Source organism: Neoarius graeffei, chromosome 13 (assembly GCF_027579695.1).
Source record: "Neoarius graeffei isolate fNeoGra1 chromosome 13, fNeoGra1.pri, whole genome shotgun sequence".
Taxonomy (NCBI): domain Eukaryota; kingdom Metazoa; phylum Chordata; class Actinopteri; order Siluriformes; family Ariidae; genus Neoarius; species Neoarius graeffei.
In genome coordinates, this window is record NC_083581.1 from 18628313 (window position 1) to 18646431 (window position 18119).

General features: G+C 39.8%; 1 pseudogene; it reads right to left on the bottom strand.

Moving 5' to 3' along the window:
* LOC132895873 (dynein axonemal heavy chain 7-like) overlaps positions 1–12790 on the bottom strand; it is a 594076-nt pseudogene extending 581286 nt beyond the window's left edge.
* Between the last annotated feature and the right edge of the window lie 5329 nt (positions 12791–18119).

Sequence of the window (18119 nt, forward strand, 5' to 3'; positions counted from 1 at the left end):
AAGATGCTAGCTGGATCAGCGTACATGGAGAGGCACAACCAAGTGGCTGGGATAGTATACAGGAACATCTGCAACCAGTATGGAATAGAAGTACCCAAGTCCCAATGGGCCATACCACAGAAGGTGGCTGAGAACAACAGGGCCAAGGTTCTGTGGGACTTCAGCTTCCAGACTGACAAACAGATCCTGGCTAACCAACCGGACATAGTGGTGGTGGACAAAGAGCAGAAGAGGGTGGTGGTGATAGATGTGGCGATCCCAGCTGACGCCAACATCAGGAAGAAGGAACATGAGAAACTTGAGAAGTATCAAGGGTTGAAAGAGCAGCTGGAACAGATGTGGAAGGTCAAGGGTTGCGTGGTCCCCGTGGTAGTGGGGGCACTTGGGGCAGTAACCCCCAAACTGGGAGAGTGGCTCCAGCAAATCCCAGGAACAACATCTGAAGCCTCAGTCCAGAAGAGCGCAGTCCTAGGAACATCGAAGATACTGCGCAGAACCCCTTTAACTCCCAGGCCTCTGGTAGAGGACCCGAGCTTGAGGATGACATGGATACCACCCCAGCCGGGGGTGAGAAGATTTTTTTTATATACACACGTGTGTGTGTGTGTGTGTGTGTGTGTACATATATACACACACATACACATATATATATATATATATATATATATATATATATATATATATATATATATATATATATAATAAAAGTAGGGAATATTTTATTTTGAGATCCAAATTTTCACATATAGAAAGGGATACGAAAGCATGTTGTAAAGTTCCTTACTGAGGAAGCATTTCCAAAGAAATTCATCACCCAAACACATCAATGCCACTCTCATGATCAGCACGGGATGCTACTGACGATCAAGGGGGTCGTGCCACAAATTTGCATGACTCTGAATTGGAAGGTTAGAGCCACTCCAAAGGAATATTTTGAAGAGAAAGCATCAGATTATCAGTGGTTGAAGTCGTTAATTAAACAGAGACCATGCGCCGTCTAACACAGGATGAGCGCTTACGTGCCCTTGGCATGCTACAGGTTGGCACAAGACAGGTCGTTGTGGCAAGAGCATTGAATGTTTCCCAGTCTGTCATCAGCAGATTATGGTCCAGACATCGTGCTACAGGGTCTGTTCAGGATAGACCACGATCCGGTCGACCAAGGGCAACAACTCAGGCTCAGGACGGATTCATCCGCACTATTGCCTTGAGAAATCGTATGGTAACAGCAAATCAGATAAGGTCTCAACTTCGAAGGGATACTGGCTTGGTAGTGAGTGGCCAGACCATCAGGAATCGACTGCGCAGATTTCACTTACACGCCCGACGTCCTCGTGTCATTCCCTGTTTGAGGGATCGTCACATTAGGGCCAGACTCCAATGGTGTCGTCATCAACGCTGGGATAATCGCCGATGGAACCACGTAATGTTCTCAGATGAGTCGAGGTTCACTGTGGACTTCCTGGACAGACGCAGGAGGGTTTGGCGCCAACGTAACGAACGTTTCCATGACGTTAACGTCATTAGACATGATCCGTATGGGGGTGGCTCTGTAATAGTGTGGGGAGGCATCACTGCTGCCGGCAGAACAGACTTGCATGTTGTTGCTGGACGTGTCACAGGGCAGTACTACCGGGACAACATCTTGGCACCCCATGTTGTGCCGTTTGCACGTCGTTATGGCCGCCATTTCATTTTCCAACATGACAATGCCAGATGTCATAGGGCCAGGATCATTACAGATTACCTCCAGCACCAGAATATCACCAGATTACCATGGCCAGCACTCAGTCCGGACCTTTCCCCCATCGAGCATGTCTGGGACATGCTTGGACAGTGGCTACGCCAACGTCAACAACCTCCTGCCAATATGGTGGTAAATTTGCTGCGTGACCCTGTGTTTGTGTTGACCCTTATTCTGGAGAATCTGTCCTTTACTGACTGTACACAGGGTTTCGAATAAATTGACAAATGTTTCCTTAATGTTTTTCTGTCATTTGTTTCCTTCCTGACCTCATGATCTGCATTTCATTCTACTTGTAAATCCAATATCCCCTACTTTTTTTTGAATAGTGTGTGTGTGTATGTGTGTATATATATATATATATATATATATATATATATATATATATATATATATAATATATACACACACACACTTAACACGCGTTAAATTTTCTGCGAGGTTTTAATTAGAATTTTTCAACAACATGCAATGATTCCCAAGTTGGAATAAAAAATGGATTGTTTTATTGGTGCTTTTAGGGGTTGCCGGTAGTTACTAGTGTATCTCAAAAAATATTTGAATATTGTGAAAAAGTTCCTTTTTTTATAATTAAATTCAAAATGGTAAACTTTCATATATTCTATATTCATTAGATATAAAGTGAAATATTTCAAGCCTTTTTTTTCTTTTGATGACTATGGCTTATAGCTCATGAAAATCAGAAATCCACCATCTCAAATTATTTGAATATTTCCTAAGATCCAAAAAAAAAAAAAAAAGGATTTACAATACAGAAATGTCCAACTTCTGGAAAATATGTTCATTTATACACTCAATATTAAGCTCTCCCAAGTTCTTGAATAGACTTTTCTTGACAATCGTCTCAAGGCTGTGGTCATCCCTGTTGTTTGTGCACCTTTTCCAGCAATGACCTTCTGAGGCTTACCCTCCTTGTGGAAGGTGTAGACGATTTTCCAGATCGTCTTCTGGAAAACTGTCAAGTCAGCAGTCTTCCCCATGATTGTGGTTGTGTGTATTGAACTAGACTGAAAGATGCATGATATTTATACTGTTTGAATAGTAATTTACTCAAACTCAAAATAAAATATTTCAATAATTTCAGATCATGGAATTCTGATTTTCATGCGGTATAAGCTATAATAAAAATTAAAACAAATTGCCTTGAAATATGTCACTTTATGTCTAATGAATATGGAATATATGAAAGTTTACATTTTTAATTAAATTACAAAAAAAATTGTTCTAATTTGTTTAGATGTACTGATATAGTGGAAGCAATCCAGCACATGGTTTCAAATTAACCTACAAACTCAATGCTTTTTTTTTTCTTTCTAAACATTGCTATGAAAAAAACAAAAAAAGCCTAAGTTAATTATAAAGAAAAAAAATATCAAACTCTCAAAACATTAACTTCCAATGAGGTTTTCTTTATTTTTCCACAGTGGCAGACCATAATTGAATTTGACTTGACTCTGTACCTGGTTGGGTCCTTTGTCTCAGACAGAATCTCCAGTAGCTCATCACTGGACAGAAAGAAGCGAGGGAAGAGGAGTCTCTTCTTTTCCAGGTATTTGTTCAGGTCTTTCAAGATGAACTCCAGGAACTCATTGCTTTTTTTCAGCTTCTCCGACATCTTGTCAATGGCCACTACAGCCAGAACATGCTTGTCCTAAAGCAAGAGGGAAAATGGGCTTCAGAATCAGTATCAATGTCTGATTTAAAATGTCCCTGCTAATACACGGAAGCTTTTTTTTTTTTTTTTTAAAGGCAGCACTAGAGCTGGTGATTCATTTTTATTAGTGCTGTCAAAAATGTCACGTTATTATCACGTTAACTTGACTCAATTTTAACGGCGATAATTTTTTTATCGCGAAATTAACGCTCTGTGACATGATGTAGGTTTTTCATAAGCTTTTGAAACTGCCAGGAACTTGGAACAGAGACTTTGCTTAGAAAAACGATAGCAGCTAGACTGTAATGCCACGCCCCGCACAGCCAGAGTCCTCTGCCCTCCTCCCCCAAAGAACCACCGCGGGCAGGGCGCGCTAGTAGAGATGGGATTTATGGCTCTTTGATGGGATCCGCATCTTTGTGATCTGTTCTTTGAAAAGAGCCATTCAAAAGACTGGCTCATTTGGCTCTTTTTAAATATTTATTCAGTTTTAAGAAGACAGCGTCTAAAGAAGCCAGATCCCTCTGAACTGTAAACTCAATGCTATCCCAGAAATCCTTCCTGTAATATGCAAATTTGGCCGCCTCTGATTGGACAGCGCGACGCATCAACAGGCAGAAAGTGTAAAAGTACAAAATGTGTTAAGTGAGCTGAAACAGTAAAGATCAGATTAAATGCAATATTTATCAACGAACAACTTAAAGTTAATATAATAGTGTACTTTATATTATAATCAAGCACGTCAAGCCTACTGTCACTGTGTAACCTGTCTCTCTGATTAGAGTTGTAGACTAACTCAAGCAACCTGGCGACTTGTCCAGGGTGTGCCCCGCCTTTCGCCCGTAGTCAGCTGGGATAGGCTCCAGCTTGCCTGCGACCCTGTAGAACAGGATAAAGTGGCTAGAGATAATGAGATGAGATGAGACTAACTCAAGCAGTAGATCACTTCACTCATGGTTCTCTTGCTAGCCCCGCGCCTCGGGACGAAGAGCCACAGTGCTCGGCTTAGGTTTCACTTTGCAGTGGCTGTGTCAAGACGTGTTATGCTTTGCAATTTAAAAAAAAAAACATTGGTACAAAGCAAGCCCATTCACTTTATGCTGATAAGAGAATTACAATGGTTTTTCATGTGACAAAAATGTGCGATTAAATTACGATTAATCGCGAGTTAACTATGATAGTCGCGACATTAATCGCGATTAAATATTTTAATCGCTTGACAGCACTAATTTTTATCCAAGATCCAGAAAAATTAAATTTGCAATGTTGGTCATAAATGGCTCAGAACATGAGAACATATAGTTATTTGAATACACTGTTATTAATTTGATGGGCCAGGATTTGACTGAACTGGTATAATCATGATTTGGATGTTCTTCATATATTATATTAATGTATTAAGCCCTATTTGCACGGGATAAGTATTACCTGTGGACCTCTGGTAATTCGGAATAATTGCAGAGAATGTCTGAGTTCTTAGTCCCGTGCGAATGCGCCATGTCCGTAATTTGCCAAGTAATAATTCTGCCGCGAATTACCTACTGTGTTTCGGCAAAACACAGACGTCCAGTGTTAATACAAGTCCCGTGTGAATGCGCATGTCTGTGTTTGTAATTATTAAACGCGCATCTCTTGTACTTTTCTGGAGTGAATAATGGAGGATACGGGCGAAATTTTGATAAACAGCATTTCAGGGGCAAGTGGTAGTAGGCCTATCCCGTATTTGAACCAGATAAGCATTTTGAACTCCTGTCTACTAGTGTTGTGACGTTTGCGAACGAACCGATTCTTTTGAATGCCTCCTAGGCATGAACGATGAGAACCAAGTCTCGAGCTGGGGTAGCCGTTCTTTCTGTCGTTCTTTTTCTGTACTGTGTTTCAGATGAAAAAGCTTTTGCCCAAGGACAAGAAGTAGGCTAAACAGCATTTGCCTTTTATTTATTCAAGTTTTATCTGTTTGCCTAATAGTTCAAATTGTTTTGTATATAGTTTATAATGTTGTTGTGTGATATTAATGATAATATTGTGGGAAAACTACTTTGCACGGACATTCATTTAATTTATTCTATCGTCATTTTGTTTGTTCTATTTTTGTGTATTTTATTTATTTATCTGTTTGTCTAGTTGTGTCTATTTTTCTAATAATAATATATTTTTTGCATTAATAGTTTGTTTTTTCCTATTAAAATAATCTTGTGTTCTTGTTATAACTATCTATTTATCTGACTGTTTAGTTGTATCTATTTGTTACAATTTCAATATTTTTAATATAGAAAGTTTGTTTTTTTCTATTAAAATGTTCGTGTGATAACTAGTTCTTGTGTTTATATTTATTGTAGTTGTATCTATTTTGTATCTCAGACTTAAATATTTTTGTAAAAGTGTTTTTCTATAAAATATTCTTGCGTTCTTGATAACTATGTTCTTGAGTGAGTTCTTTTTTTTTTACAGAAAAGCCATTCTGCATGGACATTCATTGAAGCCCTCATTGTTTTTTAATGGTTATTTATGAGCGTTTAGGGGTTACAATAATGTAAGTCTAGGTTGCTTTATATAAAAGGTATGTCCAGAAATATTGATGTCACTGTCTAAGCAGAGGTATCTGGCTTCTTTAGACGCTGTCTTCTTAAAACTGAATAAATATTTAAAAAGAGCCAAATGAGCCAGTCTTTTGAACGGCTCTTTTCAAAGAACGGATCACAAAGATGCGGATCCCATCAAAGAGCCATAAATCCCATCTCTACAGTGTCTACAAGACGAAACAGGATGCTGTGAACTTATGACACATCCGGTCACAATGTCTGTAAATTCAGTGAATTACAGACTTTTGCTTATCCCATCCGAATGCGCCACACAATAACACAGAGGTGCGGGGGTAATTGCGAATTACCAGAGGTCCATAGGTAATACTTATCCCATGCGAATCGTACTTTATATCTACATGAAATCAATGGCTTTATATTGTTGATGCAGAGTGCAGCAGTGTTGTGGTGCATGAGTTAGATCTCAGAAGTTGGCTTTTTTTTTTTACTCTAATGCAGGTGAAAGTCAGAAGCGTATGGGACAAGAGGATGCTTTCTTAGCTTTAAACAAAAATGGACACAAATCAGGTACCTCAAGTTTGTAATTTAAGCCCTGTGATACTTTTAATTTGACACTGAACAGTGCCTTTATATTTTCCATTAACTGGTTTAGTGAATAAAACATGCAAATGCTGACCATCAGAATGTTATACACATGCATTAACTCAAACTTTGTTAATCCAATGAGATTTTCAAAATCTCCTGCCTCGAAATGTAGCCTTTTCAGCTTTGTAACGGTTACAACGTATAATGAAGAAATGAAAAAGTGTGAGCTTCTACAGTTGATCTGAAGTATTGAGCTGACATTCAGTAAAGCTTTTGCTGTGTGTTCAGTGGTTGTTTATCATTTCTTGATATTACATCTGCCAAACACGCATTGCAGTCGACAGCTGATGCTTGATTGTGCCACATTTTCCCTGCAAGAGGTTAACTGAAAATCTTTTCATTAAATTGTATTGATATCCAAACATTAGGCAAAAGGCCTAGTGCAGAAACCACTAAAGCGATGTGCAATGCAGCAGATATATGCTCTAATTGTTTATTCAAGTTTAACGTAAAGGACAGTACCACTTTGTACTGCTGAAATAAGGAAGCCCAATCTTTAAGCATGAACATCAAAGCTTCTCAAATGGATTTTTGAGATCACAAAGCACATTGCCATCACAGCATACAGCACTATAATAAAAGTATCATAGTTTTTCCAATTATTGTGTAGTCTGGCACTCTCAAAAGAGCCAGTAATTTTTTTTTTCTCTCTTTTCTTTTTTAGCCACAACTCTTTCAGCTATTGGTTCAAACAACATACAAGAAATGAAAAAGCATATGCTGTACAATCAGCACAGACTTACACCATCATGTCAGAACACAGCTGTCTCACATTCATTGCTTTTCAGTCAAAAAGCTTGTAAAGCACAACAAAGGTAATTAATTCAATCCAGCCTGCGAGCAAGAATTTGAATTAAAGGTCTGTCTTTCATCCAAGCAAACGATTAAAAGAGCTTCCTTCCCATCTGCCGTTCTCTCTCTGCTCCATTCATTGAAGTTTGAGAGAAACTAATAATTGGCCCCTGGGCCTTCAAATTCTGATTGCTATTGATTTTCTATTAACCACGCCTGGATGCTTTGGAGTTGAAGTCTTTGTGAGAGATTTTGAAGTTTAATCATCACTTTGGATGAAACATGTTTTCTGAAAAGGAATTATTTGAATGTGTATTGGAGGGATGGTAATAACCTAAAGCCTCCTCCAAATCACCTTTTTTGTGCATGAGAAAGGTGATTTTAATGAAAGAGAGTGAGGTGAGACAAGATAAGAGACCTGTTTTATTCCACTGGAGTCGAGGTGAACTGGAGGGAGCAGCTGCCTACACAAAAAGACATTAACATCCTCATTTAAAATGAAGAAATCAAATGATCAACCTTGAATCTGAACTGGAATATTCAACTTTTTCTTTAGACTGAGTAACTATAATTATCCTCTCATTATATAAATGAAGTTGAGAAACTGAACTATTTTCCATTTCCTATTGTGTTCCCTCTCACTTGATCATCTTCCCTTTTGAGAAAGGTAGATAGGACAGAAAAAAAGCCACCTTTTTTAACTCTACATGGTGATATTTGCCCTTTCAGACAGGAGAAAAAAAATCATGGAGAGGCACAAGACTTAATTAACAAGATTTGTTCAGAAGAGGTTTGTGTGTTTGAACATATTTGCAGTGTTTTTCTGTTCATGCTGTATGTCTGAGGGAAAGCTCTACAGACATGTCCCAGGAAAATGGTGGACAAAGAGAGACACCATGTGGAGATTTCTATGTTGTAGTTTATGATATTGACTCTGCAGCTTGAAAGAGAATGGTGCTGTACAATGTATGCAATAAAATTAAATGATCTGGCTTCACTTGTACAATATGTACTGTATATCTAAGCTTATGTCAAATCACATCTGTTCTCTTGATTTCTACTTTTTATTTGTTCATCACTGGCAGGAAAGAAGTCATTGGACATATGCAGTGGTGAGTATAAAGAAAGTTGTAATAACAAATTGGGGGATAGTCAAAGAATTAAAATACTTATCCTCTTCATTTTCTCGATGATATGCCAGGGTCGAGGCCTCCAGACAAAATCTATAATTTCTATTTGATGTTGCTGCCTTATGGTGTTTGTTTGTTTGTTTGTTTGTTTATTTGTTTTCTCTCCTCTGTGTAATGACAATAGGCTATAGATGTGTCTCATTTCATGGCAGCTGATAATTGCAACTGCACCCTTCAGAGTAGTGGTGTGTGTGTGTGTGTGTGTGTGAGAGAGAGAGACAATAAAGCAAGACTGATTAAAGCCTGCAACTCAATATCCTATGTTCTCATTTGTCATGACATGCCATTTTTTTTCTACACAGACAAAGGCTTAGCATAATATCAAGTAAAATATCAAGGTCATTTTTGGACACTTGACTTCAACCCCAACTTTTTCTCCCTAATTCAACTAAACTCAACATAACTTAAATTCATAATAACATAAATTCAACATAACTAATTCAAGGGAAGTGATTAGACAATGCAATGATAGAAAGAAGCTTTCTTTCTTTCTAAGTACTGCATGCCAGCTAAATCACTTTCAAGTCATGGTTTTAATTCTGCAGAACAGAATTATACAATTACATTTAACTTACATGTAACTTACTAAATGTGAAAACCATTTGTCTGTGTGGATGAAAATTCCTTAGCGCTGACTATTTAACAACAATTTACATGCCCCTGAAAGTCAGTCAGTCAAAGCACCGGACAACAATTAAGTACATATCATTACGCCTGCGGTGCTTGAAAGTTTGTGATCCCTTTAGAATTTTCCATATTTCTGCATAAATATGACCTAAAACATCATCAGATTTTCACACAAGTCCTAAAAGTAGACAAAGAGAACCCAGTTAAACAAATGAGACAAAAATATTATACTTGGTCATTTATTTATTGAGGAAAATGATCCAATATTAAATATCTGTGAGTGGCAAAAGTATGTGAACCTTTGCTTTCAGTATCTGGTGTGACCCCCTTGTGCAGCAATAACTGCAACTAAACGTTCCCGGTAACTGTTGATCAGTCCTGCACACCGGTTTGGAGGAATTTTGGCCCATTCCTCCGTACAGAACAGCTTCAAATCTGGGATGTTGGTGGGTTTCCTCACATGAACTGCTCGCTTCAGGTCCTTCCACAACATTTCGATTGGATTAAGGTCAGGACTTTGACTTGGCCATTCCAAAACATTAACTTTATTCTTCTTTAACCATTCTTTGGTAGAACGACTTGCGTGTTTAGGGTCATTGTCTTGTTGCATGACCCACCTTCTCTTGAGATTCAGAGGATAGATGTCCTGACATTTTCCTTTAGAATTCACTGGTATAATTCAGAATTCATTGTTCCATCAATAATGGCAAGCCGTCCTGGCCCAGATGCAGCAAAACAGGCCCAAACCATGATACTACCACCACCATGTTTTACAGATGGGATAAGGTTCTTATGCTGGAATGCAGTGTTTTCCTTTCTCCAAACATAACGCTTCTCATTTAAACCAAAAAGTTCTATTTTTGTCTCATCCATCCACAAAACATTTTTCCAATAGCCTTCTGGCTTGTCCACGTGATCTTTAGCAAACTGCAGACGAGCAGCAATGTTCTTTCTGGAGAGCAGTGGCTTTCTCCTTGCAACCCTACCATGCACACCATTGTTGTTCAGTGTTCTCCTGATGGTGGACTCATGAACATTAACATTAGCCAATGTGAGAGAGGCCTTCAGTGGCTCAGAAGTTACCCTGGGGTCCTTTGTGACCTCACCGACTATTACACGCCTTGCTCTTGGAGTGATCTTTGTTGGTCGACCACTCCTGGGGAGGGTAAAAATAGTCTTGAATTTCCTCCATTTGTACACAATCTGTCTGACTGTGGAATGGTGCAGTCCAAACTCTTTAGAGATGGTTTTGCAACCTTTTCCAGCCTGATGAGCATCAACAATCATCCCATTGATTGAAAACCCCTGACTCTAATCTCACCTTCAAATTAACTGCTAATCCTAGAGGTTCACATACTTTTGCCATTCATTTTCCTCAATAAATGACCAAGTATAATATTTTTGTCTCATTTGTTTAACTGGGTTCTCATCTACTTTTAGGACTTGTGTGAAAATCTGATGTTGTTTTAGGTCATATTCATGCAGAAATATGGAAAATTCTAAAGGGTTCACAAACTTTCAAGCACCACTGTGTATGTGTGTGTATATATATAATTTTTTTTTTTTTTATCTACCAGGCTGACATGCTTAATGGTGTTCCTCCAGGTTTTATCCACAGTGGTGAAGCAGCGTCCCTCCTCTGGCATCTGGGCCATGATGTCTGGAGAACTGAAAATGGGCTCCAGGTAGAGCCACGTAGACTGGGAGGGAGCCATTCATCTAAAATCTCCTGGAGCAGCAGCAGCTTGCCCTCCCAGTCTCTACAACACAAACCTACAGATTTGTTCATCTCTCTCACCAACCAAGCTTTATTTTTGCATGATTAAGTTCTAACTGGGAAAATAAAATGATTTATAGTAGGCTCAGTTTATTTAAAACCCATAAAATTTTGTGATGGAGATATCTCTCAAATGTCTCTGAAAGACACTGAAAAATCATGGTTATGGTGATCTTGGTTTTTGGTCTCTTCCTTCCATTATTTAATCATTTTAGCATTGTTCACCAATCACTTTAAAATCACTGCTTCAGGTTTTACACTTGTGGAACATTCAAATATAGAGCCTCTATGAATGCTGGTGATGCTAGCCAAACTGGTTTGAGTTTCTCTCAGTAAAATTGCTCTGTAATTTGTCTGAAAATCCTCCAACACTTACTGTATCTCAGCCTCATAGGGTTTAACGAAGGGTGAGCCGCGCATCGTCTGCGTCTTCACTATATGATCCTCCAGCAGCATCTGGATCTCGTCCACTGAAGACAAAATGGATGTGCCAGTCTCACGGTATGGCAGCAGATTGAACTTCATGCCTGCCCATTCACCTGCCATGCGCTCCAGGGCTTTCTCCAGTGAGTATTCTTTGCTGGCTGCCTCACTGATGCTCTCAAAGTTACACAGGTGGGGCTCAAGGTTCAGAGGAATGAAGTGGAAAACACAGGCCTCCCCTTCCAAAGGCTTCAGGGAGAAACCCACCAGGTCTGACATGGCCTCCTAATGGCGATCTTGTAAGCCTTGATTACACAGCACCTTAAGGAGGGAGATCTTTTTGCAGACAGAATTTTAGTGCGAGTACAAAAGTTTCTCATAAGAAACAAGCAGAACTAATGAAGCACCACCAGTGATGGAAAAATTATTAATCACAGAGTCAATTTTACTTACTACTGCTTAAACATTTCAAAATTTATGTGGTTTCAACATTCAAACCATTATTCCAACTATGACATTGACAGTAAATTAAATATTAGATTAATTGTGTCCAAGTTTACCCCAGTGAGCTCTTGTCTGAGTTAGAATTACAAGTAAAGCACATGAAAACCCATTTAAAATGAATCTCTGGCCAGTTTTTAGGTATGTTATTAGTTTCTGGAGAAACAATCCCCGAAGACTAATTGTTATAAATAGGTACTTGAATAGAGATTGGCAAGCCACCAAAGCTCACATTAAGAGGAGCATTAATTAATAGGGAGTAAGCAGCTGGCTGTTTATGCTTTTTTATGAAAAAAAAGGAAAATTAAAAAAAAAAAAACCAAGAAATCATTTTAACACTCTTCATTTCAGAAAAATGGAATTGAATTGTGTAATGATCCAAGTAACATTAGGAGTAGGGGAAACTGGCACAGGTTCTGGAAAATGGGAAATTTTTTATAAAGTACAATATATCCAGAAACTTTTGAACATATGCCATGAATTCTTTTACAGGACTCTTACATCAAGCTGGAGGAAATGGCACATCAAACATGCACAAGATAGTATCGAAAATTTTGGGCCTCTGTATAGCAATTGGTCCATAAGTACCTGCAGTAAGGGGATGTGCTGCCTGAAATTCTCCACCTCAGCCTTGACTTGGATGGTGAGGTGAAGAGCGCTGGGTGAGTCCTGAAAACCTTTTTCCAATTTGTAGAGTGAGCGCCAGTAATTGCTGATGTCGTTCACCACCTTGTCAGTGTTGATGGATGTGAGGGGGCCGTTAAGCCACTGCTGGTGCTCAGCCTGAAACTCAGTAGCTGTCTGATACAGGTGAAGGTATGGGAGCAGCTCGTCTTGGACTTTTTTGCATACAGGGGACTGGGAGATGGGCATCCAAACATTTTTTCCTCCAAGTTGAAGCCCTCGATCTTGGGGGGGGAAAAAAATCATAATAAAACTGAGGTGAAACAGATGATTGAAGTGACCTATTTTTGTAGATTTCTTTCTCTTTAAAAATGTCTCATTAGCAAAGCCAAAGTTAATCTACAAATTGAAATTCTCCATCACCACACATATGGACTAAGAAACCAAGAGGCATTTAAACAGTTGGAGTTTATGACCAAATCACTTATGAGACTTAATCATTCACTAGAGTACAGTTGTGGTCAGAAGTTTACATACAGTGACATGAATGTCATCTTGGATATGAATGTCATTTGGGCTTACAGTAATTTCTTTGAACCGTTCTTTTTCTGTGGCAGAATGTACAGCATACATCTCTAATTAAAAACAAACAAAAAAATGCTAGAATTTGGTGCACAAGTTTTAATTTTCTTTGGGTTTTCTGAAATCAACACAGGGTCAAAATTATACATACAGCATACCTAATATTTGGGTAAAATGTTTCTTCGCAATGTAAAGATTTTCCCTAATGCAGTGGACACTGGAACAGGCAGGCGGTATTACGGTCATGTTCGTTTTATTTCAAAACCACAAAATCAACCAAAACACACTTTTCAGCAGTTTCACAAATCCTTATCTGTGCCACAGAATGGACATGCCCAACAACCTGTCATCCCCCGTCTCTTCCCTCTGCCTCCTCTCTCTCTCTCTCTCTCTCTCTCTGTTGAGTTACATGTCGATCCTGAGACACCAGTGGTGCTGACCTCTTCTGCTCCTCAGACCTGCCTGATCTATCCTGATGCCCTACATTTGGCTCAAGTCTCATCACATTGCTCCTGTGGAGGATGGCCCCATTTGGACAGTCAAAATTTGCACTTGGAAGATGGCTCTAGACACTTACAGTAATGCATTTATGGCTGAGGACTAGGGCTGAACGATCTATCGTTTTCAACCGAAAATCGCGATCTCAGACAACACGATTTTGGGATCGTCAAAGCCGCGGTTTTTCTCAGTGCTCCTAAACTGACCCATGTTTTGTTTCATCAATAATTTCACACATGTATGCTCTGCGTATTGCCCCAGCATGGTGTAAAAACACTCTGTGTCAGCTAACACTCTGTGTCACAGCCTCTCTGTGTCTCTGCTTGCAGCGTGCGGGTGGGGGAGGGGATGCTCGCTCTCTCACACACACACTGGCGGGAGGGGCTGCTCCCTCTCAGAGAGACACAGGCTTGTAGCTTCATGGCAAGTCACACATTCACACAGTACAGCTCAGCTCCTGTAACTGTGACTGCTACGCGCACTGCATCACTCTCTCAATTTCCCACAGGGGAATTGTTGGCTCTAGTTATAATTTAAAATGCTTATGTACATTCTTTTACAAAAGTGCAATATTTTGATGCTGCTGAGTCATTGATCAACCTTTTTTATGTCTGATATGTTGTAGATGGGAAAAATAAAAGAAGCAAAAGTTTACTTAAGAAAGATGGCTCTCTTTTTATTTTAAGTTATTATAACTTGTTCCCCAGGCACTCAATGTTAATAAACAGGCCTACATTTGAAATCTGTTGACCTCAGTTTTCATTCTTGCATTAGCTTTATGGAATTCATTGTATTAATTAATTTGCACTGAAACTCGATTTAAAGAAAAAAAAAATCATGGTTGAAATCGAAATCGCAATATCTGCCAGAAAAATCGCAATTCAATTTTTTTCTTAAAATCGTTCAGCCCTACTGAGGACTACAACTGACATTCTCACTTTAGGACTGCAGCTGTCATGAACAGTTTTTCACTCAAGTTTCCATCAATTAACAGTTTATGTAAGGTCAATAAAACAGACTTCATGTTAAAGCAAGTGTTGTCAGGCAAAACAAATTTTCCCTGGCAGCACTTATTTTATACCTATATGTTGACAGTGGTCATATTTCTCAATCATCAGCTGTCAGGTTTTAGTCCTATAAAACCCCATGACCTTGACCTTTCAAGGTCACTCAAGGTCAAAGAACATGGTGCCAAATGAAAGCCTATATGGCACTTCCTCCAAGTTGATAATGGTAAAATATCTATCTACCATCAACCGTTTTCAGGTTATAGCCCTCTGAAAATTTGTGACCTTGAGTTTGACCTTTCAAGGTCAAAGATCTTGGTGCCAAATGAAAGGTCATATGGGAGTGACTATATGCTCATAAAAGTAAACATCTGTCTATCGGCAACTGTTTTTGAGTTATAATGGAAAATGTGTTATTTTGACCAAAAGGTTGACCTTTCCGGTGACCTTGACTCGATTACCCCCAAAATTTAATCAGGTAATCGACGGACCATTGCCCACCTACCCTGAAAATTTGAAGTCAATCAGTGCAACCATCGAGATGCTAGATTGTCAACAGACAGGCACACACAAACAAGCAAACAAACCACATTGATTACAATACCTCACCCCACTTACTCCATTGCGGGCGAGGTAACTGTAAGGATCTTTGTAGGTGCATTTGGGTAATGGAGGGATCAATCTCATTAAATCTGAAGGTTAATAATTAAAATTGAATCAGTCTCATTTTATCATTAAATCACTCATGGAATCAGTCTCATTAATTAATACCATTAATTTTGGCGCTTAATAATAAATTACCAAACAGCTAAATTATGGTATATTCTAAATTATTATGATCACTTACCATATTACATAAATCATACGCACCTTTGAATTCTTGGAGATTGGGGACTTCAAAGATATTGGAACACAAACAGTTTCACTAATAAATTAATTTATTATAACAAAGATAAAAATGAATAATGGCAGTTGAAACATATACAAACAGTGAGATATCCTTGATGAGCGTGTGTGCGCGCGCGCGTTGTGGTGAAGGCAAAAGATTAGCTTTGTGTGCTAATTAAGATGTGTTTGTGTGTGTGAGCATGTGTGTGTGTGTGTGAGAGAGAGAGGCCTTGTGTGTGTGTGTGGTCTACACAAAAGAATTAGCTCTGGTAGCTAACTCCATGTGTGTTTGTGGGGGAGGAGATGACCACGTGGTAAGGCCTATGGCCTAGCAAAAGAAAGAAGCTAGCGTGGGATGCTAACTGAAGTGTGTTTGTGAGGCCAGGTGAGGCCTGTGACCACGTGTTTGTGTGTGTCAGGCCTGGTGAGGCCTGGTGACCACGTGTTCGTGTAGGCCTAGATTAACCTCGTGTGGCTAAGCTAAGACAAAGGAATGCTAGCTAAGGTGTGTTTGTGAGAGGCCACGTGTTTGTGTAGGCCTAGATTAGCCTTGTGTTTAGCTAAGGCAAAGGAAAGCTAGCTAAGGTGTGTTGGTGTGTGTGGGGGAGGACAGCCACGTGTTTCTAAGACAATACACTTAGCTTTGGATGCTAATGGGACAAAAGAAATTAGCCGTAGGCTAATTTCACTAGCTTATAACAGTACTGAATCCACTGAAACCTTGATAAGGTCAAAATGTGTGATAAGGAAATTAAAGTGCTAGTGAGGAATAAAGAGAAGCATGCACAGCCTATCAAAACAACTGAGAGATTAAAACAAAACAATAATCAATTCAACACGCTGTGTGTTTACAGTGTAACAAACCGTTCCTGGGTTTCACACTACTTCAATAAAAGCTAAATTCTTAAGACTAGGTTTTTTTATTATGCCCCAAAATGCCAGTCTTACGCGAGATTATGAGAAGATGTCCCGAGACTTCTGGAGTTTTCATCGTTGTGGAGATCTCCATGAAGCACAGGAGAGGCTGAGTTTCACAGGAGCTCGTGGAGCACGTCTGTGGAAAGCAGAGAATTCTTGGTCCGACGCTTCGTAGCTCATGGGAAGGAAAACTCTGGTCAAACAAGGTGTGCAGCGCTTTGGTTAAAAAGGAAAGGGTCCAGCCGCTTTCCTAACTTTGAATTAAAACTGCTTTTGGGCGGCAGTCGTGACGTCACTTCTAATACAAATAAAACCGGTTGTAACTCGATTGAGTTAAAGATCGCGCAACTCTGGAGTCTACCTTGGCCAAGGGTAAGAAACAAATCGCGCTAAATTGTGGATCTTGCAAGAAAGAGGTCTTTTCTGGTTTGCTCGGGTGAGCAGCCTCTTTGTGTCCAGACAGCTTGAAGTCTGGGACGGAAAAGAGGAAGACGGAAGCGTTGTTCCGTTATTTATGCCTTCAGAGAGGAAGTAGCATTGGTGCTCCCACCCAGGCGTGACGCAGGTCAACGCGGAAGTTGGCTGATGGGAAATGTAGTTTCTTAAAAGGGCCTGTACCTACGTCTTCCTGGTTACACAATTATACTTTTTGATTATATAGGACACCATTATACAAGCAAATTATTTACAATCATGCTATCTGTTATCTCTCAGATGAAGTCCCTTTTGAGTCTGGTTCCTCTTAAGGTTTCTTCTTCGTGTTGTCTGAGGGAGTTTTTCCTTACCACCGTCACCACAGGCTTGCTCATTGGGGATAAGTTAGGGATGAAATTAGCTCATATTTAAAGTCTTTAATTTTACATAAAGCTAGTTTGTGACAATGCCTGCTTTTAAAAGCACTATACAAATAAATTTGACTTTCTGGGGTTGGCTGGCTACTACTAGTGTTTTGTACCAAACTTCTCCTCTCTAGCCTCTCCCCTCTCAGACCTCACCAGGAAGAGATGCTCAGAGAAGTTAAAGTGGACACTAGACACCCAAAGCAGAGCAGGCCATCCAGGCCCTGAAAAAGCCCCTCACCAGTCCTCTGCAAATAAGTCACTCAGGTCACAGGTCATGACGAAAGCTACCTTTCATCATCCACACTGACGCCTCAGAGACAGGCCTGGGTGCCATGTTCTTGCAGGTATTTCAGTTGCAGCCATATCCCATGCAGTATGGGAGTAGAAAAGTGAACCCTGCCAAATGGCATTAAACCACTATTGAGCCCTGGCAATTAACTGGGCAGTAGAAGAACTATGTTATCTCCTCTCTGGTCACCAATTCACACTAGTAACTGATCACACCCTCCTACAATGGATGTGCAAAGCAAATAACTCCAATTATCATATCACCCAGTGGTCTCTATCTCTGCAGGACTTCCCTTTCAGAATATGACACCGGGCAGGGGCACAGCATGAGAATGCCAACGGCAAAACCAATGGCAGGATTGGCTCAGAGCCGGGGGGCAATACCTCACGTGCCCTCTGCATTGGTCCTCACCTTACTGCACCACTGTTTTGGGGAGCAGAGCGGTGCATGACTGCAGGGCAGGGCCATGGAAACAACCTGGCAAGTACCATCCTTGCAGTTCACAGTTGAGTGGTGTCACATGCTACCCCCCCCCCCCAGGCTACTTCACCAAA